The 6,128-nt window shown below is 38.9% G+C and overlaps 1 long non-coding RNA gene across 1 annotated transcript; it reads left to right on the top strand.

Annotated features, from left to right (window-relative positions):
* Positions 1-390: 390 nt before the first annotated feature.
* LOC115171831 (uncharacterized) lies at positions 391-4,569 on the top strand. The gene is made up of 3 exons (XR_003871258.1): positions 391-753; positions 3,608-3,926; positions 4,486-4,569. It is a non-coding gene; the product is annotated as an uncharacterized LOC115171831 (long non-coding RNA).
* The last annotated feature ends 1,559 nt before the right edge of the window (positions 4,570-6,128 follow it).

The following is a 6,128-nucleotide window of genomic DNA, read 5'->3' as shown; positions in this document are numbered from 1 at the left end:
GCATGCTTGTCTCATTAAAAATGTTGATAAAAGTGTTAATAAAACAATGTGTAATTTCTGAAAACTACAGATACGTCCAGAATGACAAATGTACTTAATTACTTACAGACAGACACATCATAAGGGACAACTACAGTATACATTTTAACATTTAACATACTGAACAAGTTCTCTAATTATTTATTATATTTATTAGTCTAATAGCCTACATTGCTTTGATTCAAACAACAGGGCTTTATTGTGAAAATTTTATTATTAGCGGTGGTCTTGTGGATGTATGTCTATTTGTGTAAGCTAAATGTTGAAACGCTAAAACCTACATGTAAAAAGCCCACTGTAAAACTTTAAATCTGGCGCGCATCACTTTGTTCAGTCGCACACTATTGGCTCTTGATATGGGCCAATCAACATCTCGTGTGTCCCCGGGCGAGCGGCACAAGCTCATTAGCATGTAGGTATCCGGCCAATGGGCGAATGTGTTTACCCTCCCCGAGATGCGAGGCACGAGCTGATCAGTGCACTGGGAAAGAGAATTGCTGTTCGGAGATCCGAGCCTCGATTCTGTAGTCTAGAAGCCCGAATCCCGGTGCTTTCAGCAGATTGAACGACGTACTGCGCAGCTCCAAATGAAAACCTATAGGATGTAACCGTAGGCACACGTTTTTGTCCAAATGAACGTAATTTTTGGTCTGTATTTTTTCCCCTTTATTTTTAATTTCCTAATTTATTGTTATGCAAGGATTTAACATACCAGTAAGTAAATTGTATTTTATATTTTCTTGATCTTAGCAAATTAAAAATGGCTTTATATCGACCACGAACACAACATTTGAAATGACAGGCCTAACTAATAAATAATTCATGGATATGTAACAATTCTACAAAAGCCCAGGTAATTTTTATAAACAACACAATTACATATGACACACCTAGGCTATAACAGTGTAATAATTGCAAGCAAGTGTATGCTAGGTCAATATTAAATTCTGCACGCAATGTCTAAATTCAATGTATGTAAATATGAGGCTTTGTGCGCATATCTATTTATGGTCTGGCTTTTAAAATTAAAATGTTAATTATGCGGTTGGCGTTATTTAAAACCAAATGAATAGGCCTAGCCCAAACTATTATTATAACACAATAATTATATTTAGAGTACATATTTGCAATTGGCATGAGGTGAGCTACCGAATAGACTACAGTTTATTTCCTACATTTTTATTTTACAAAGACAAAACTGCATTATGTAGCGGCATAATCGTTGGTCGAGATTTATTGATCGACGACGCATTTAATCAATTTGTAAATGAGCAATCATTATAGTGCTTGAGTCGTTTATTTTACAGGAGACCTGATATTAAATGAATTCGCCCTATTTCATGTTACATGGACGCTCTAACATGTATTTATTTTTGTATTTACCTCGATTGTCTGTTGGCAAATCATTCTAAATGGTTCAACCGTCAATTTAGTTTATGTAGGATTAGTAACATAGCCTCCACGCCGTGGTGGTATTTGTATAGGGAATAATGTTTACAATCGTTGCCCTGCTATGGTGTATTCCCACCCCGCCAGGTTTGATGTGGATGGGCGCCTCTCCCGCAGCATGATCCGACCCAATAAAAGATCATTTGATTTATCATCCGAGTTCCTGTGTCCGAACGGATTCCGCAAATGAAATATGCAATGCGACTGAATTATTAGCGTCGATCATTTGAACCTGTTAGCAAACAAGATAGTTTTCGTGAATAAATTCACATAGCATGAGTCCGACACAGCTTTGTGTAGTAAGCTAGGCTACCAACCACAAAGCGTTCCCCCTATTACGCTGTAATAAAAATGGTCATAGCCCACTCGCCACAAATAGCCATGGCGTCTTCGCATTTCTAAAAGGTAATATAGGTTTGCAATCAGGTTGTTCTTAAATAGTCTTGTTTTAGTCGTCAAACACATGTAGGCGGGCGGTTTATGACTTTATATCAGCCCGGTGAAGGACTGTAGCAAGGCTAATGGCTGACTGCAAGCAGTTTAAATGTGGAGACAAAGACAGTCTTCGCCACGGTCATTCACCTTGGATTTTAGTACTAGAATTTGGGGGATTCAGCAGTTTTCATGTCAAAATCAAACCTTTCACGATGAAGAAACTTGAACAGCATTTATACATAGGGATTTATATTAATTAAAATATTTGGCCAAGACTTCCAATGTCCATGCAAATATTGTTTTAAATAGCTGGCTAGGCTGCACTGTTTACTTATTCCTTGTCCAGTCAATTAATAAAGTAAGAAAATAACCAATGTATACATTTTACAGAATATTGGTTTAGCCCTATACACATTACATGCTCTTGTACTTGATTATAATGAGAGAGAGAAAGCTCGAGTGATAGGCTATATTGTATTTATGCAGTAGCCTAAAGGCTAGAGGTTATATTAGGGTTGCTACTCTTTGATTACCTGAAATAAAAGCGTAAATGGGTCACGAAAGATGAGGAGCTGGAGAGCAGATATTTGCATGGACAGTTTGGACACGCACAAGTTCTTGATTAATTGATAACGACGTTTCGGACGACGTGCATTTTGATGTATAATTTTCACATGGGGGTTTCAGTAAAATTACTTCGCAGATATTTCACATACGTGGAAATAATCGCGTTACAGTCAAGCGTGGACCGTCCAAGACTATTCCATTGTTAGGCCTATGCATAGACCAGCATTTTGACACGAGCCGAATAAATATACATGATCAACTATACATTTATTTTTAATAATGAACATGCCTGTATTATGGTTGAATAGTCAAAGACCATATGATCAGGAGGGAGCAGTGTTCACCTAGATATATGAATGCACATTTAGGCATAATCAATTGGAAATAAAAAAAATCCTTCATTTTGTGCGGTTTGAGCATTCTGTCTTATAAATCATGCATTTAGTTCATCAATAGCATGTCCTTGTCCCAATAATTCTTAATTTATCTAATGAAATGTGCTAAATGCACGTCTCCACAGATTAAACACTATTTGCCAAAATTGACAGCTGACTAAAGGAATGTATTGATTGTTCTGATGAACTGTACGATAAGGTAGGAATAAAATAACACAACTATGGGCGATGACATTTAGTAAGACCTTGAACAGACTACAGAGAGACCTGATGTGTTCAAGCCAGGCTCCAACGGGTTCAGTGCTACATCAAGGAAGGCCTTTCCCTCAATAGCATAATCAATAGAGATTTCAGTAGGCCTATAGGCCTGCCTGTCAGTCGCATTAAACCCTTGGTCCGTCGTATACGGTTGTAGAAAACAAAGATTTGGGTGGTTGTTCTTATTGTTGCTGATCCCGTGTTGTTTTCTTGCAGCGTTTACACTCCCTCAAGGAAGGGAAGACTGAACAACGCTTTTGTCTCAACCGTTCACTGCTTCTGCATAATAGTTCTGAATATCTGAAGCAGCCTGTGACATGTATAACTGTATATAACAGTAAGGAAAATAACACAGTAACGCTATTCCAGCATATGACATCAACAACTGTAGGCCTTTAGAATGTTATCATTTTCTAAACATTCTCTCTGTCAATCAAAACCCTTTTCATTTTTATTTCTTGCAGAAAAGATGATTCGGGGCTACGTTTTTGGCTGGAGAAGCCTTCGACCAACTAAATGCAATACTTAGACCTATAAAGGATTATTATATGGATTGCATTTGATTATCTTGGTCTCCCCGCTGGATTTCGGATTATTCACCTTTCGCCAGTATGGAGGGACGGGATTTTGCTGCGCCTGCCCACCTCCTGTCGGAGCGGGGCGCGTTGGTACACCGCGCCGCCTCTCGGATCGCCTCCACCGGCCACAGTTCAGTACAGCATGGCGGTCATTTCCCGTCAGGAAAATACTACCCTTCTCACATCCCAATGGCTCCGCATTCAGGTTGGTAAAATATATATACGTGTTGTTTCACCATAGACCATTTTGAACACAATGAAAATATATTAGTCCATCGAATTTGTGCCAAATGTCCCCAATCCTCCTGCATGCATTGCGGCCCAGATAATTAATAGCTCGCGAGGTTGGCAGCTAAGGGACGTTACTAACGAATTTTGCACAACATATGTCCAGAATGATTTTGCGGTATAATTATGATTTACACTACATGATTTGTTCATGTGTTTTTAGTGGTTTCATAAACCCCGGGTTATATTAGGCTGCATCATGCATATGTAAAGCAAGCACACATTTACAACATCCGTGGTTTCTAATTACGCACACGCTGTGGGCTACTGTAAACAAATGTCTGCTACTGTACTTCACCATTTGTTGATGTTGATTGGGTGAATTGTAATTTGGTTTTAATGGGCCACATGTAATAAATGTGATAACTTTGTGCAGTCAATTGTACCCTATTGTTGCGGCCTATTTCATTTAACCTTGTGGTCTAATGAATTAGACAATTGGTCGTTTTTACCAAATGCACGTTTTTTTTACGCAGCGTTCCGGCGTCCTCCCATTGTTCTTCAATGACATGCTGGTGATTCTGAGTGATATTCATGAGTGTCATGCTGCTGTGGTTGATGGCAAGCACTCCGAACAAAAGCCTGGGCGTTCACTGTTCACGGAAGTGCGTACGGCGACCTGAAGGGGATCTAATGTATGTAACCAGACATATAGGCATAGCCGCGGGAAAATCCTCCTTCTAATCGGGCATTCGCAGTGCATGCATCAGTGATTTTAGGTATCTATTATCGAAGTGTACTGCATGTAAATAGGCACGGGTGTCAACATGGAGTGCCTGCTGTGGTGGATTTCGTGCGCGCGTATCCCCACTGGACGACCAACTGTATTATTATAGGGACAACCAAAACACGGGGTGCAACGTTAGAAGTTCATATTCACACCAGTTACATTTTAGGGTATGGGAGGAGCTTATCAAAGTTTGGGGAGACCCCACTGGGCACACACTGGTTGAATCAACGTTGTTTCAACGTCATTTCAAGAAATGATGTTGAACCAATTGGATAGAGAAGTTGAATTGACATCTGTATCCAGTGTAACAACACCACAAAATAGTTGGATTTAGACATGTCACATTAAACTGCATAACATATATCATTCATATAATATTTTGTTGTTGTTGTCATTAATGCTTCCACAATTTTCACAAATAATCATTGTCATTAGATGATATACCCACTTGCAACTTTAAGGTCATTGGGGTCACCATAAAGGACAACAGCACCATATTTCTTATATGTTACAGGCAGGTGCGGGGTATGGTTAAATAATGAAATAATCTATAGAAGTTATAGAATATTTGATTCATATTTGGCCAAGGCTGAGTCATCGTTTCCCCTACTATTGCCCTGTTTCTGAATTATGCTAAGACCTTGCATTTTGGAGTCCCCCATAGTGTTGATTTAAATATCCTGCTATGCTCTTCTAGTGCAGTGTCATTTGTCGAAATGACATCTGATAATAGCAATTACACCAATTCTAATACAAATATGTTTTTTTATATAATGTACTGCACACACTGTATACATTATATCAAAATCAATATACATTTGTTGACAAGGGGCTCACAATGCCTCTTCCCGTCTGTCTGTCAGGCATGCACTCCTGGCCTTTGCAGGAGATTGTGACGTGGTTAGCTCTTATAAAGGGCAATATGGCAGCAGGTCTGGGTATGTCTGTGAATGCCTGGTTGGTGCCCTAGGGGTTTTCCTGGCATTCCCCCCCAACCACATAGACAACAGCTACAGTGCAGTGGTTGAAGGGAGGGAGAGTGATTTGGAAAAAAGGCAAAGCATATATTTTTTAGATGTATTATACTTTTGTCAGTTGATTTTTACAATTTGTAAAGTTATCTATTGTGTTTTTTCAATCTCTCATTGATAACCAGTTGGTGTGCACCTCATGTGAAGTTCCTGGCAAAATCCATAATTTGAAAATGTTAGGCATTTTTGCCCACTGGGTCCAATCTCTTCCCAGGAAACTGGGAACATTCCTAGGACCTTAGCTAACGTTCTACATTAAGTTCTAGTTAGCGTTTTTATCTAACATTAGAATGATAACATCCCAAAACATAAAAATCATGTTTTTCATAACAAAATATTTTCTTCAGAAAGTGATGAA

Source organism: Salmo trutta, chromosome 32, assembly GCF_901001165.1.
Source record: "Salmo trutta chromosome 32, fSalTru1.1, whole genome shotgun sequence".
Classification (NCBI taxonomy): domain Eukaryota; kingdom Metazoa; phylum Chordata; class Actinopteri; order Salmoniformes; family Salmonidae; genus Salmo; species Salmo trutta.
Note: the sequence above shows the minus strand (reverse complement) of the source record. Positions and strands in the feature narration are given on the sequence as shown.